We start from the raw sequence: 16,681 nt of genomic DNA, 5'->3' as shown, positions 1-16,681 counted from the left end.
ATCTTGAAGGTCAAAACCTAAACCTCAAATAGCTAACTACCACTGATCTGACTCTTGAGAGCTGCAAGATCCAGCTTGTATTTGATGATTTGCAATAGGAAAAGGGGTAAAAAATTTAAACTAAAAGAGGATAGGTTCAGACTGGGGATAAGGAAGACATTTTTTTACAGTAACAGTAGTAAGGCACTGGCACAGGTTGTCCAGAGATGTGGAGGTGCTCCATTCCTGGAAACTTTCAAGGTCATGTTGGAGTAATAGCTCTGAACAACCTGATCAAGTTGATGGCTTCCCTGCTCATTGCAAGGGATTTGGACAGGACAACCATTAAAAGTCCTCTCCAAACCAAATCAAACTGTTATTCCATGATTCCATGATTTGAGTTCTCCTTGATTTTTAACATGTTATTTCCCTCGATTTAAGTTGTTGTACTGTGTTGCACCGCTTTTGGACTTTGCTGTCCCTGTGAGGTTGTGCTTGGGAAGGTGGCCAGCGAGCGTCCAGTGCGCTACTGCATCCCACCAGCTCCTCAGCCCCCAGTGACCCCAGCCACAGGTACCCAGCGCTCCCTTCCACGGTGACCTCAGCCCCAGCACGGTGGGACAAAGGCGGCCGTCTCTACAGGGGCCAAAGCCCGTCACCATCCTCCGGGATGGAGAAGCACCGCCCGTAAGGGGCTCATAAGCATCCCTCCGGTGTCCCCCGGGGAAAAGCGGATATATTTTGGCCCAAGCAGCGGGGGCGGCCGGCGGGAAGCTCCTCCCTGGGGGTGTAGCACAGGAAGGGGTGGCGGTCGGGGGAGCCGGGGAGCTCCCGGTGAGCCGGCGGAGTCAGCGCTGCCCGCTGTACTATGCGTGTGTCTTGTGTTCCAGCCATGCTGCACATCGGCGGCCAGAGCGAGGGGCGCGGGGAGGAAAAGGCTGTTTACACAGACTGCAAACCGCCCGGGGAATAGTGCGGGAGAGGAAGTGAGCCGGGCCGCTGTCTGACTGCCCCGGCTTCCTGCTCGCTCCCTCTCACGGGCAGGCGCTCACACACACACACACACACACACACACACACACACACACACCGGCCCGAGGGGAAAAAAAAAAAAAAAAAAAAGGAAAAAGGGAAAACAAAATCAGGATCTCATTACTAGAGCAACAGAGAGCCTGCAGAGGACTGTCAGCATGGAGAACCAGGGAATTTTACTCAGCTCCCTCTAGACTACCAGGAGAGAGAGGAAAAGTCCCTCAGCCGCTGGGTAGGTACAAGTGCTGCTGCGCCCGCCCCGGCTCCCGCGAACTTTCGGGGGGCTGCGGGCAGAGAAGGGGAGGCCGGCGGCTGCTGTGGGGCCGCGCTCCGCTCGCTGCTGGGCTGGCAGCGGGGACAGCTGGCGGGAGGGAGGTGAGGCTGCCGGGCACGGCGGGGAGGGGGCTCGGAGCCCCGCGCGGGGCCGGGGAGCCCAGGGGTCCTGCCCGGGGCTCGGGCCGGGGCAGCGCGGCGGTAACGAGGCGGGGGGCGGCGGTCGGGGGGGCGGGATGTCCGAGGAGGCTCCCGCCGCCGCAGGGGCCCCCCCGCCCCGGTGGAGGGTTTTCCCCGGGGGCCCTGCCGCCCGCCGGGAGCTGCGGGTGCAGGTGAGGGGACGGGCCGTGTGTGTGAGTGTGGGGGGCGATGCGGGAGAAGGAGCCGGGGCGTGAGGAGGGGCAGGGCCGGGGGTCGCGGGGAACCCCGCTCTGCCCGCAGCCCCTTGGTGTTGCCGGGGCGTATCGTGTCCCCCTCCCCGGCGGTGCCGGTGGCGGTGCCGTGGGGCTGCCCCCTCCCAGCGGCATCCCGTGTTGGGCGTTCGGGGCGGCGGGGGCCGGCCGGTGCCCCTCAGGGCGGCGGGGGCGCCGCGGGGTCCCCGGCGGCGCTGCGAGGCCGAGGAGGGCGCGGGGGGAGGGAAGGGAAGGCTCCTGCAGAAACTGCAGAAGGGGCTTTAAAAAAGGGGGGGAAAAAAAAAGTGTCGGGAGAGTTTCTGGCTTGTCTGGAAACAGCAAGACTAATTGCCATGCGCTTCCGGTTTGAAACTGGCAGCAGACAACATCTTGAAAATGAGTCACTGCAGCTCACAAAGAAACTCTGTGGTTTTCTCCCTCTCAGGTTTATGTATTTGCTCCTTTTTACAGTTTCCTTTGTAGTCTTCTGCCTTCTCCCCGGACATCCCCCCACCCGCTTTTCTTAGCCACCCCCTGCCCCCAGACCCGCTTGGCCGACGTGGATAGTTTCCACCACTAACTGAAAAAAAGAAAAACACAAAAAATGTTTGTAAAGGAAGGGGGAAAAAAAAGAGAGAGGCAGAAAGGGAAAGAAAGTGTAGAGTTGTTGTTGGATCTGGCTTTGGTGAAGGTTAGAGGGACTCTGATGCTGCAGGGGGAAAAAGTTCCCTGAATTTTCCACTGGCTGCAGGAAGAGAGCCCATTTAGTCATGGCTAAGTAATGTCTGCACACACACCAACTAATCTCATTAGGAGTTTCCGTTCCCTAACACAGGAGGGTTTTGTGGAGCCCTGTCAGCCTTTCTAACGTTACAGTTGAAAGGGAGACAAGTTACATCTTTATTTTCTTAGTAGTGCAGCGCTATGCCAATTTTGTATAATGTAGCATCTTTTAGGTCAATGAGGACTCCAAAAGTCAATCGTTACATTTTCTTTCAAGCTGAAAGTCGTGATTCATCTCGTATTTTGCTTATACAGACTTTTCAATTATTTCAGATTAATTTATGCATAAATATTTCCATAGGGTGAAGCGTATAAATGGGGCAGCAAGACATCTGTGTTATGATAAACATGTTCTATGCATGCCTGACAATTGCATGTAATTGCGAAGTTAAAAGACTTTTGAGCCAAGATACTGAGGTGATGGCCATATTTGAAAAATATATTCGCCCACACGGCCTTCCTGTACTGGTGCTTTTACGTATGTAGTTTTCAAGTGATTTTGTACATACCAGTTTTGATTTAGTGGTTTGTGTAATTACTTTGTGGTGATTTGCTTTCATAATGGTCATGAAAGAAGTCTGTGTTCAGAATCACAAAGATTTTTGCCATGCCCCACCAATCTTTAAATTAGAAGTAACAACTTTTTGCGGAAAAAAGGGAAAAATTCCGGAGCAAACAAAGAAAATTCTTGCTTGCAAGTGGATTTTAGCTAAAGGAAATGTCAATAAATGCAAATAAAATGTTATGCACTAGGAGGTAACACTTAGCTACTTACTTGAATTATCATGTGATAGCATTAAACAAATTTGCAAATATTATGCAAAAAAATACTGCTTGCAGTATACCACATGTTTACCTCTGAGGATCTGGAGTGTTTCCTGCACGTTCTGTGTCCAAGTGGCACAGAAAAGTTCTTCATTAACATTACTTCACAGAGGACTTGTATTAGTGGATTAGTGACACAATCTCCAGACACAGATGTCTCTCGATTTTCTAGCTGGGCAGTGAAGAATTTTTGGAACAGTGTACAAACCAGACAATGCCTAATCTCTGTCTCAATCAAATGCAGCCATCAGGAAGCCAGGGATTATTTTTCAGTTTTGGAGGTTTATTTCTTTTGTAAAATTCTCAGTTTTAGAGAAAGAAGTGCAATGCTGGACATAGTGTTCAAAAACCTGCTGAGTGTGTTACGGAGCAGTTAGTGTAGTGTACAACACCAAAACTTACTGAGGAGTGTTTCCTGGCTCTTACTATCACTCTCTGAAATATGGACATTAAATTGTTCATTTATTGCATTAAATATTGCTGGAATTTCAGTGTTCTGTCTACTGAATCAGAGTGGATGAAGCACACATGTTCATTCATACATACATACATATATATATATATATATATGTATGTATATGTATGTAGTCTATCCACACTACATAAATTTTGTATGTTGTGTTCGTTCTAGGTAAGTGTAAAACATCTCGATGTCCTCAGGAAAACAGATGTAGTGCTCTTGTACTTTGTGTTGTGTGTTCTGTAAATTTGAAAGATTGAATGAGAAGTAATCCATAGATGTGTTCAAAATACAACAGTTCTGTCTGGAATAGAAAAAAAATCCAGCTATCATGTGATGCATGATAGTTTCCACTCAAATAATAAAAAAGTGTTAAAGGTGCTTTCATTGTAAACATAATTTTATTATTTACCTGTCTAAAAATGTGCTAGGTGTATATATTGTCTGCTAAGTGTTACAACCATTGCTTACATCTTGATTTTTCCAAATCAACTCTGTGAGTTGTTCCTAAAAAGAAAAAATCCAAAGGCTTATATCCTTTCTGTTATCACCAACTCCACCTAGATGCAACAGCTGAAATAAGCAGCTCAGTCTCAGGGGAGAAACTAAGCTACAGCCTTTCTTGTAACTGTTTATAACACCTCGCACATGGACACTTTTATATGTAGAAACAAAAGTGTATTTTGTTTTATTCATTAGCGGTTCTGCTTACTGAAAGTGGTTCTTTGCTCCTGTTACTTAATGTTATTTCATTAAACTTAAGCCATGGAAAGAAATCAAGTACATCACTCCAAAGACTGAAGTATTTCCCCTCTGCTGTGCGGAAAATCCAATTATGTCAACTTTGCCTTCTTGTTGTAATGCCCTTCTTGGGATGGAGGTATTCTTATGACAGAGTTATTCTTAGGGGCACCTATTATTGGTCAAGCAAACAAAATAGTGATCAAAATCTGGTTCTGAAAGACTTACCACAGAATGAGAGTCAATTTTCAGGTTCACCAAGGTGCATGGAGCTTGTTGCTAGCTTGAGGCTCATATGTTTACGTGTAGGAAGGTAGCTATACACATGACGGACATGAAGGTCCAAGAGCTGCAGAGAAAATACAAATCTTGGCCTTGGGAATGCAATCACATGACAACATGTTGTTTCAGAAGAAAGAAATAGGTACCAAAATAAACAGACATTTGGCTACCAGAGGGAGTGTGGGATAAGGCTGGGAGCACCAACACATAGTTACTTGTGATGCATGTATTTATAAGAAAGGATTTTAACTAGTGTGTTTTGGTGACATCATATAAAATTTGTAAGTTCATGCAGTTACCATTATCTTTATGAGTGGTTCTCTGCCATAATGCAGCAATAACCTAAGATAGTAAAGAACTGATAAATTAGCTAGTACTTCCCATAAAGATATGGTGGGTTGGACTCCTTTGTGCAACAAGGTGATTTGTCAGTCCGTGGCTTTCTTCTGGTGGTGGTGGCTCCAGTGCACGGCAAGCCTGGATGCTGCTGCTGGAATCCATTTTGGAGCTGACACTGATTATAGGACAGTTATCCTGGGCCAGTTTCAAAGAGCACTGTTGGTTTTGAGCTGCTGTCTGTGCTTGGTAACCACACCCAATGGCTCATGCCACAGGCTGTCGCTGTGAAAGTCGTATTGTGCCGTGTATCCTTGGATTGATTCACCGTGGATTTCTCCTCCGTGTTTCCCACAATAGGGAATCTCATCGTCCTGAATCATTAGACAGATGTTTACTTCATCTGTGGCTTGTTAAATGAATCAATGAGTATTCTGGAGGCTGTTGAGAGCTCTTGAAAGACAGAATATGTCTGTTCTCATGTTGGAGTATTTTGTTGAATAATGAATGATTAAAGATTTAGTCATGATTTTGAGGAGAATGTCAAGGTGTAGGCACAGAAGTCCACCTCACTGCACCTCAAAAGACAAGGCTGCATGGATGGAAACAAAGCAGATGAAGCCTCTCATTTGTGAACTTCACGGAAAGAAATTCATCTTTGTCCTTAAAACTTTCTCCAATGCATTGTGATTTTATGTGCCAGTAATTGTATCAGATTTCAGGTTCTTAAGGGGTTGTTGTTAAGAGTGGATTTTAATTCAAAAGCTCTTTGAAGGGGACTTGCTGCTTTTCTAAAAGCAAGAGCTAAAGAAAACACCTGCCAATGAGTATTGATACAAAAATATCACAAAGGCACTACTTGCCAGCTAATTCAATGCCAGTTAATAACTTTGTAGTCAGTTCTGCATTTTTATTTTTTATGAATACTGTGGTAGTTTCTTTGCACTACCAAAATGTATCCTGGAGCTGTTGATCTGCTCCATAGGTGCAATTCCTGGGCAACACCTCATATTATACCAGACAATTAAATATTTAAATAATATTTTAAAGTTATATTGCAGCTAAGAATATAGGAGGCAAATTTTGCCATGTCCTAGGCAGGTATGACTCAGCTGAAAGTGATAGGGTTTTTTTACCATTATGGAGTTCTCAATATCATGTCTGATTTTGGGCTGCTTGCTCAAGTAGCATTGCTGTGATTGCCTGCAGCAGTGGGGTTTGTCCTTCTTGTATTTGTGGATCCATAATTATTCCTGAGCAGTTGTGCCCACAGTGGGGGTGCTGCAGTGCTTCTGCCTCACTGCCAGGAGGAAGGTCCACTGACCCTCGCATGCATGGCCAAGTGTTGAAAACTGTTCAACTGTATGAGGACAGTTATAGACATGACACCTATGGACTTTCAATATAAGTATCAATCAACTGTGTAAAGAAAGGTTTTTAAAGACTACAGCATGTGATCTGGCTACATCTGAGCAGTTAGATACAGACAGCTCAGGATCTTCAGGACAAGAGTCTCTGTAGGAAGCCACATACTTACTTTGTTTTGATCTTTTAAAGCACTTAGGCATGTATTTACTTTTGAGTGTGTCAGCACTTCTGTTAATGCACTGAGGCTAGCTGCATGTTAAGTGTAACTAAGGCACTGCAGTGGCTCTTGCTTGCTCTGTGAAGGGACCTCCTAGTCTTCCATAGCTCTAAATTTTCCAGTGTCAGGATGTACTGAGTATGTGAATGATACTGCCCATCCCATGGCTTCCCCCAGACCCATTTCAGAGGGTCACATCTGTGTCTCTCCTTTCCAATTTACTACCCAAGATTTGAAGATTCAGAATATAACTTGGATGATCTTTGCAAATACCAGTTTACTACACGTTAATGTGTTTTGGCTCTTATGCAAGCAATCCTGTCTTAGTTTTTTGAGCTTTAGAGTATATGCTTTTCTTATCTTGTGGCTCCTAACTTGAAGATCATTTGAAGTACTATGAGGGGAAAACTCATGTCTTAAAAATTGTCTTTTATTTTTCACTGTTATTAAATGATGTAATGAATAAAATGTAATTTTTATGATTATTACCAATCATGCAAAATTTGTAAAAGCTTTCTAGGATCTAAGTATTAAGTCCTAAGTCCCATTAATACAATTTTACACAATGGGTCTTTTTCTGAAAACATTAGTGAACAAACAAAAATGTTTGTGTAAAACATGCTTTTGCAGTTGTACACAAAAGAGTAGACTTGGATTATATCCTTCATCTAAAGGATCTCAATGTTTTTAATCAAATGTCCTCCTATAAGTTTCCCATCCTTATTTTGCAACACAGCTGATAGTTCATCTGGAAAACAGATTTCTATTCCACATCCATTTGCCTCTAATGTGGTGACAGCACCTCTTTACTATGTCTCTGTACATTTCTTCTTTTTTGTTGTTTTTTTTTAATGGAAATTGATGAGATGTGTTTCAGTTTAGGCTTTCTGAGAAGGATGCTAATGTCTGTTATTGTTTTTAAATGTTTATATTGTGGTAGTGTTGAGTGGCCTTTGCTGTATCAAGTCACAATACAGCACAAACAAAAATTTTATAGACTGAAGTACCACCATTATCTCTCCCCAGCAATTAACAGTAATTCATGTGAAGAAACAATCTTTAAAAAGCATTTAAAAAATAAGAACAAATTCCTTTTGCAGCTCAGTTAGTGAAATCTGGAGAAAGTTGAGTACCTTCAGAGAATTTCTTCCATGCTACACTAACATAGCTGAGATGGGACTGTGGGTTTAGATTCTGGATATAGACCTCTGTGAAGTCTGGTGACTCAGAGCAGACTCAGAGCAAGTGGCGTGTGTGGTCAGTTTAGCAAACTGTGAGTGTGGTATAGGGCTGGAATAGAAAGTATGGCTGCAACACTCCTGCAGTACTGCCACTTCAGTGCTGAAGCTCTGCGATAAAAACCCTTACAGAGCAGAACACTTTGATTCCTTGGGAGCAGGGCACAATAATGATGACTGTGCAGTCTCATCCAACTTGAGGAGAGGTAATAGAGTCTTTGCATTTTATTTAAATATGCAATTTTATACAGAATTCAGGATACAAGTCAAAACCGTGGCTGTTACGTATCCTGAGCAGCAGAGACATTGACAAACCAGTTGGTGTATTGATGTCACTTCTAAACATGAGCAATCTGAGCCCTCTGTATACAGCAAAATTTGCTGTAATCATTGAAGTAGTGTCTCATTTGCCTCTCATTCATAGTTTGCAGCAGCTGTGGGAATTAGCTTAAGCACATAGGACAGAGGAGTGACAACCAGATCTTCTCCTGTATCTTCTCCTGAGATCTCATGTATTCTGTGATACATTCTGTGGGGTATTTGGGTGTTTAATGAATGAAGTTAGGTGAAACATGTAGGTATAACCTGCATAGTAGTAGGCATGTGAATAATTTCAGAAGATTAAAATATTTTAGTTGGGTTTTGCTTTAGCTTAGTGCATGATAAACATACATATCAGAACTTTGATTAGAACTGAGAAGAATAGTAGATTTTTGGGATTTAATTTATATTTTTACTATGAGATAATAAAAATAGACTAGTAATAAAATATAAAAATAATAAAAATAAACAAAACAACAAATATTATAATACATAATATTTTATTATTTAAATAATAAAAATTGACTTAGTGCTGTGACTCGTTGCTCATTTTTTATGGCTAAGCACTCTGGCTTGTGCTTCACAAACTACTGCACTAGAGCTAATGTTTTGGGAAGAAACTGTCCAGGTAAAATGATTCCATATTTGTAGGTTACCATCTGCTGAATTGTGTTGCACTCTTTTTGGTATAATGCTATAGCTGACTCCCATTGCAACATGACAATATGCAGGTAAGCTTGAATGTTATTTAATAGTTCAATGGCCCATTCTGGTAATCCAGCAAATTCTGAAAATCCAGTTTGCATGGTAAGGCAAGTCTGTCTACCAGACTAAGCTGTGGTGATCTTGCTGTGCTTCAGGTTTCATGAAAATTGCCAGCCACCTTGGTTTTCCGTAAGAGAACTCCAAGGACTGTTTCCTGTCCTTTTTGCCAGGCTCCTCTCTGCTCACAGTATGAAAAAGACCTGCTTGAGTTTTAGTCTAGGAAAAATTAGTGGCGAGAGGAAGATTAGTTTGAACATGTGAATATGAAATGTATTAAAGAGGTATTTGAGACAGCAGATAGTAATAGTACACAATTTTACATATTAGAGCCACTGCACAAGTTACAAAGCATTTAGTCTGTTGTTGCAAAATTGAAAATTTTAATACTTCATTTAAAGAAAGGAGTACAGATAAAACATTTACATTTGGGAGTAATCATCTCTTGATGTATTAAACTTTCAGAATAGCCACTGTTCCTGGAGGTTGGAACCTCTGCCGTCTTCAGCTCTGGAAACATCAGAAATTGTATATGGGATGGTCAAGTAATCATGATCTGTGTCCTACTGATGCTGACAAAAATATAAGAGGAAGTCATATGGGAAAAATAAACATACAGGACTGGTTTGAAAGCAGGAGTCCCTCACATTGCAGCAGAGAGTGTTGCCAGCATGCCACAGATGTGCACCACATGAGCAGACAGAAAGCAGTGTGAGGAGTCTGTGCTCATTTTATGTCTGTCCCAAGGTGAAGGGTTGGAGCCATTACAGATTTATGTACTTTTGTATACGGCTAGCTTTGGAAGTAATTGAGCAGGTTATTTTTTAAGCCTTCACAGGGAAGTAACTAGCCGTTTTCCCTCCTGCTAAGGGCTTTTACTCCAGTGGGATTAAAACTGTTTCTTGAACTGTATCCTTATAGAAAATGTGAAAACACTCCTGTTGTAGAGGCGGTGTCATCACACCTCTGCTTGGCAGGCAACCAGTCCTTTGTTTTATTAGTTTGGAGATTGCAAAACTTTCTTCCTCTGGACATCCGCCTCTGCTTTTCTTTGACTTAGGTATAAAAATTAAGAACGGCAAACACTGTATTACCAAATGTACCTACTTGAAACATTACTGGACATATGTGTGAGTGCTTTCTTCTCTGCAGTGGAACTTGATGTTATCCCTCAATATTTTGTGAGCCCTTGCTGCTGTCTCTTTTGTGTTGCTCTTAACCACAGGAGTCTGTTTATTTTTTTTAAATGTGCTGGGCTGTAACAGTGAGTATTTTTGTTTGAGAAGGAGACCTTGCAAATTTTTACTGTAAATAATCTTCTAAATTAGAATTTAAAGTAAAAAGATGACTGTTATGCCAGAGTAGTGGAGTAGTGATACCTTCTATGACTCTGTTAAGTAGATCATCCAGCCAAACCCTCTTTGTTTTTTTGGAACATCCTTCGACCAGTCTGTGTTTGTGTGGCAATATTACTGTAGTTTTGCAGTAAATGGGAATTTGTGCGCTGGGGTACCCCTGTGGTTTTCTCTAATGTTTCCACTGGGTGGTGCTGCAGGAATTCAGGTTTTGTTTTTTTTTTTTCACTTGAATCTGCATTTCCCAGAAAGACGCCTCTAAAATATAATAGGAGGAAGTCCTGATTTAGAAAGTTTTTGCAGTTTCAACACAATAGAAGCACTCGGAGGATGCTCTGACAGGAAATGTCCTGGTTGCTGGATGTGGAAAAATTACCAGCATTCTGGATCATACACAAAATTGGTTCCCTAAAGTGTCCTGGGTATGGATTGCACCACTAGTTTGATTTATTACCTTAAATAGAGAAAGTTCTGCAGCAAATGAAACCGCGTATATTTACACACTTAGCTGAGAGCTTATTTTTTCAAGCCCAATTAAATTAGCAGTAAGATCTTCTTTGATGAATATTTGAAAACTTTCTGAGTAAACAAATTGATATTTGGTTTTTCTCTTTTATGGCAGAGTCACTAACTCCTCACCAACCACATCCTATTTATCACCCTTGAACCATCTCTGTTGAGAAATAAAGTGTTAGGACTGACTCAGCTTTTTCTTTCAAATAGTTATGAGCAAAGATTTGGGCAGATTTGGCAATTGTCCTTAACATGTCTCATGATACAGTCATAGTTATACTGATGAATTTTCAGTGAAAAATGTTATGGCTGACTAATTTTTTAATTATTTTAGGAAAGTTCCTTTTGTTGATTGACACTCTTGCTTCTGTAATTAAATGGAAAACAAGTGTACTTTAATTTTTTTACAGAAACTAAAATGTAAAATAGAAAAATTGTCCTAGAGGATTTATAAGCTCTTCAACTTTTCATATGGGCATTCACTTTAGAATTGTGTTTCGGATGTATATAGACACAGCCTTACTCCATATTTTTCTCTAGATATACTCTTTGATATAAATGTTTTGGTAATTTTCAGCTAGAGTTTAAAAAATAAACCACATGTAACTGTTTATTTTCTAACTATTAGTAGACTTTAATTTAGTTAAGTAAAAATCTCCATTTCTAGTATTGAGAAATGGTGGTTAAAAAATAGTAGCAAAAGTCACATTCTTACACATGGTATTGCAGCAGTCATCTCAAGGGTTAAAATGAACCTGAGACACTTAGAAAAATAAAACCAGAGCTGCTATTACAAACTGGGACAGATGTAGGAGGCCAGGTTTCCTGTGGCCCATTTTCCAGTTTCCTGGCTGCAACCTGCAGAAATAAAGGAAGCCAAATGCTAACGTGAATGAGAAACTAACAATGCCCCACGTCACGCTGCTCAGAGAAATGTGCTGGACAGAATTAGGATACAAAAGCAGAAAATGGATGTACAAAAAAGATGTACACATGTTTTCCAGAGTAGTTGAAATGGTAAGAAAGGCATCTGTAACTGAGAAATGCTGTGTGCTTGCAAAAGCACACATGTGCCTGTAAGGGAAATGTAAGTAGAGGTGTGTGCCTGCTGTGATGGGGCATACAAAAGGAGCTGGATCTTTTGCAGCTGCTTTGGGTACAGAAGGAATCAGCAGTTTCTTCATATGCTAAGGGAAATTAATTTCCCTGCCCTGACTCAGCCTCTTAATCCTTCTCATGTACATGTCTGATCACCATCTCTCTGTGACTACCTATATGGCATAATGCTGGCTAATACCTTTTATGTATTTTTGATTTAATTGGTCACCAGCTGTTTTTTTTCAGCCTCTGGGCACCCCAGTCAGTCTGTCCCACTCAGCTGTCCCTTCTCTGCTGCCCCAAGTCCCATGATCTGGTTTATAGCTCAGGCTCCCAGATGTTGTTCCTTTGCAGACCCTCCAAAGCAAAAGTGACTGGTTTTGATCCTAACGCCTGGAGGGTTTCCTAGTTATAGCCTTCAAAACTTGTTCATGTTGATTGTTCAGGAGCAGCAGTTTCTCTCTGTTTTAGAAAAGCTGTAGGGGAGCTAACATGGAGAAAAAATCCAAGTAGAAAACCTGGACTACTTGGGAGAGCAGAGCTGTATTACAGCTGTAACGTAGTTGTGTGGAAGCTAAGGACCTCTGCAGAAGTCCTGAGTTGCTTACAGAACAGCTTTCCAGCTTTTTGCCTTTTACATGTGGGTTTTCCTATGCAAGAATCCTACAAAGCTTTATGCTTCACATACTATCCTGCTTATCTCACAGTTCATGTCATAAACCTTTCAAATACTGAGGTTTTAGTTAGCTAGATGTGTCTCTGAGTCTCCTGGTTTTCTACCTGCTTTTTTTTTTTTTTTTAAGATGCCTTGCTTATTTGTTTTATTTTGCCCAGCAGGTTAATGAACGTATTTTTGGATCTTAATGCCACGTTACTGACTGACACTTTATCACATGGAATTTCATATGTATTGTCTCGTTAAAAGAAAAAGCCTATGCAGCTCATGAGCACATATATTACTATGTCTTAACTATTTCTAGTGTAACTTCCATAATGTTTTCACTGTGTTTTTTTCATGCTGGTTGAAGCCAGTCTTCATATGCTAAAGGGAGAGAGAGTATTTGGCATACTTAGGCCCCTTGCCTAAGTGAGGAATTTGGGTGCATCCTTTACAGGAATATCATCTCTCAGATGGTCTCACTTTTTTTCTCTATGGATGTTTCTGTCCATTTCCATTATCCTCTTCAGGGAGAGCTTATGGTGTTGACTCTGCTGCTGCTGCTGCTTCAAGTTTAGGCATTCCTGTTAGTCTTTCAATTTGGTTGAAATAGGAGCAGAGTTTTCAGCACAGATACTCTGATTTGCCACCTTCTGGCATCAGACCGAAATTTAAAATTTGGTGTGTGGAGGGCATGTTGTATCATACTGATCACACAGTTGCTAGGGTTTGTACGGGGGAAAGCACATTGCAAGGAATGTAAATTGCTAATGCAGATGGTGTCAGTGTGGTTCCCTGTCACAGCTGCCAGAGAAATGGATTTTCAGAAAACTCAGTCCTGAAATACCATTTTGCTGTCTAACACAGCATTTCCAAGTATAATTCCTTCTAACTATGCCCATGATTATTTGCATCAGCGGTAGTGGAAGTGACCACAAAGTAAAATTACTAGGCTATCTAGGCCAGGTCAAACTAGCAAATTTTGTTTCATGGCTTAGAAAGCATCTTTTGACTGTCAAATGCATTGTATAAATATTTAAAAAATGGTAAGATGGCAAAGTCAGATGTCAGAGTTAATGGATTAAAAAATCGACTCTTTTGTCTGTATGAATTTTGATTAGACTTTTCATGACATACGATGTATGTTTCTAACATAGGTTGTTTCTCATTCTGATTTGTATCTGTACCATTGATATATGTCACTATCTATATAAGGCGTTTTTTAAAACTATTTTTTCTGCTAATCCATGTAATTCAGTATATGGTTCCATGTATTATTTATTGCCCTGCATTCAAATCTGGTACTGAGCACAGAAGTAAGAGGAATATTTATTATTACTGTTTAATATTAATAACAAGTTGAATGAAATGTGGTCACTGTAGGAAGTGACCACATCCTAACAACCCTTTCTGTCAGAGTAAGGCAAGACACTGAATCCCCACTGAGTCAGTAAAAATTCAAAAGAATTAGAAAATACATAAATGAAATACAATGTTTTCTGAACATCTCCAACTCTTCACAGTCATAATTTATTATGACTTTTAATACAGGTACCAGATTTTTGGTTGAATTACATGTCTTCTAATAAATCCAATACATCTGTTGTGATTCTCTTGCTTGACCACTCAAATGAGGCACAAGTTAAGCCCTGTGTGGCCATTCTGTCCTCCCAAGGGGACAGTTAGTGCCTTTTGGAATCCAAAACATTTCTCATAGAGAAAGGCAGGTTAATATTTCTGTTGGCCTGTTTGGAAATTAAATATTTGGTATCAGTTAAAAAAAATCCTGTCACTGCAGAATCTTAGATTTTTACTATTGTTGTGGGCAGAATGGGAATTTGGCATGGGCAGAATGGGAGCTTCAAACACAGTTTATTAGAGAAGCCTTCCCTCTGAGTCACGAGGTGCAGAAGGGACCTCTTTGCTTTCCGAACTCCTTCTCAGAGAGAAGTCCAGGCAGAGCATCCTGCTACAACTATTCACCTGCAAATCACATTTTAAAGAATGGAAATGAGATTAACCCCAGTTTACCCAATCCAAGAAATCTGAGATTTTACTTCACCATTTGTACGTAGAACAAGACTTTTGTTATAGGTAGTTACAGCTGTGAATATCCAGTGTGACTCAGACCTGAACAGCTCAAGTTTGGTGGTTAGAAGAGTAGGACCATACAATTCATGATCAGCTGAAAATGTAATTAGCATGATTTGGCTCATATAGGAATCGTACATACAGTTGCTGTACGAGCAATATGGGAAGCTTTATTCAGGAACTCAGTGGCAGATGGTGGGGATGAAGCACAATGCAGCATTGAGCTGTTTTAATCTCATTTCTGTAGGGGCAGACTTGGGTCATACTAGTAGAAGATTTATGCATGTACCAACTGAGCACATTGATGCTGAAGTCTGAGGTACACAGGTCCTCTATAAAGCCTGTTCAGAGCCACAGGCTTGGGAGAGTTGATGTTCAGGCAAGACAGGGTTGTGAGGAGCTGCCTAAATCTAATCCCACCACAGCCATCTGCCCTGGCTCTAGCACCTGAAGTGACTCCCAGAGATTATCCATGGATCTCAGCTGGAATGATTGAGGCATTTCCAAAAAGGTGGCATAACCTTTTATGTAATAACCGGATGGGAGTCACCTCTCCTTGCTCACCGGGACATATGGTTTGTGGAGTGAGTATTCCTCTAGGATTCTCTTGCCCAGGCTTGTGCTGTTCATGCATTTTACATTATGCCCACGGCTGAGCCACCTTGAGCGCCACACTCAGTAGATAAAATAGAATCCAAAACCATTTACATTTTACAGATGATAAGTATCAGAAAACAGGTTCATAATGGAAAGGGTAGTACAAAGTTAGCTGTAGATTACCCTGTGAGTTTTCATGGGCAGAGGTGAATGGGGATGGAGCAGGCTGCAGCAAAATGTTCTTTGCTTTGTTTTCAGTTCTACCTAACCTCTCTTCAGAGCCACGGTTGCTGATCTTGTAGCATAAGATCTGGAGGAGAGAATTGTGTCTCTGAGGTATTACACTTGTTTTGGGTGATGATGTGGCGGTGAAGTTTGTATTGGTACTTCTATAGTTCTCATCCCTCTTTATTTTCCTCAGCTGAAGTGCTGCTGAGAGGTCTTTGCAGAACAGGATACATTTTGGTACAATTTTCAAGGAAGATATTTATACATGACTTACAGTTTTCCAGAGCAACAAAAATTCTGTTTGTGATTTCTTGTTAGGAAGAGTTGTATGGAAGTTGAAATTATGCAGGGTATGGCTGCAAAGTATGTGATGTGCAGAAAGTAGGATTATTTAAAAGTAATATGGTTGTCTATAAATACACCTTTTTAGCAAAGTAAATTGCAAAACTTACAAGTATTATTATCTATGAAGTTATAAATAAATAAGCTGTTAAAGATGCTAATATCTGCAAAGAGGGTGTAGTTTAAAGGAATTTTTAAAGGCTGTAAAGCGAGTAACTGTCAGGTATATTCAATCCTAGCTATGAATTTTTTTCTTGCCTTATTCTGTGTGAAAAAGGATTTGTTTAAAATTGCAATGAAGCAAATGCAGACGTTTGAAAGTGCCAAACCTTCCATATAGGCTGTTCTGTTTCCAGGATCCCTAACAGTCCCAGGAGCCTCAAATGACCTTTGAAAATGCTGTGTAGTTATGATGTCGCTCAGCTGGGCACCAGTAGTTTAGTCTTTGTCATTCAGAAGGGACTCTAAATTAATTAGAGAAATGAGATTTTGAAGAGATAGTAAAATCATCATCGATTCTGCCAACCCTTGTTTGGCCAGCGTACTTAAAAATGATTTAGACCAAAACAGAGCTCCAAATTCTGTTTTTCCACAGAACTGTTGACGGCGTTCTCTAGTATCATGAACTCGCTTTACACTAGTGAAGCTCATGCAATTTATTTTTCTTTTTGCTCGTGAACCTTGCGCACGGTGGTTTCCTTCCCGCTGGGGCAGAGCTGAAGAGGCGGCTGTTCCCGCAGGCTCCCGCTGGCCTGATCCCTGCCGGGGATAGCTGGAAGTCTTGTGCCCT

At 41.4% G+C, this 16,681-nt stretch overlaps 1 protein-coding gene across 1 annotated transcript in view; it reads left to right on the top strand.

Annotated features, from left to right (window-relative positions):
- Positions 1 to 807: 807 nt before the first annotated feature.
- ELK3 (ETS transcription factor ELK3) overlaps positions 808 to 16,681 on the top strand; it is a 35,687-nt gene continuing 19,813 nt past the window's right edge. The window contains exon 1 of the mRNA XM_005519443.3: positions 808 to 1,243. The gene's annotated coding sequence lies outside the window, so the exon portion shown is untranslated. The remainder of the gene's footprint in view (positions 1,244 to 16,681) is intronic.

Source organism: Pseudopodoces humilis, chromosome 5 (assembly GCF_049639895.1).
Source record: "Pseudopodoces humilis isolate 2021_Gansu_Grassland_sample_001 chromosome 5, ASM4963989v1, whole genome shotgun sequence".
Taxonomy (NCBI): domain Eukaryota; kingdom Metazoa; phylum Chordata; class Aves; order Passeriformes; family Paridae; genus Pseudopodoces; species Pseudopodoces humilis.
The sequence above is the reverse complement of the archived record's forward strand: the minus strand, read 5'-3'. Positions and strand labels throughout refer to the sequence as shown.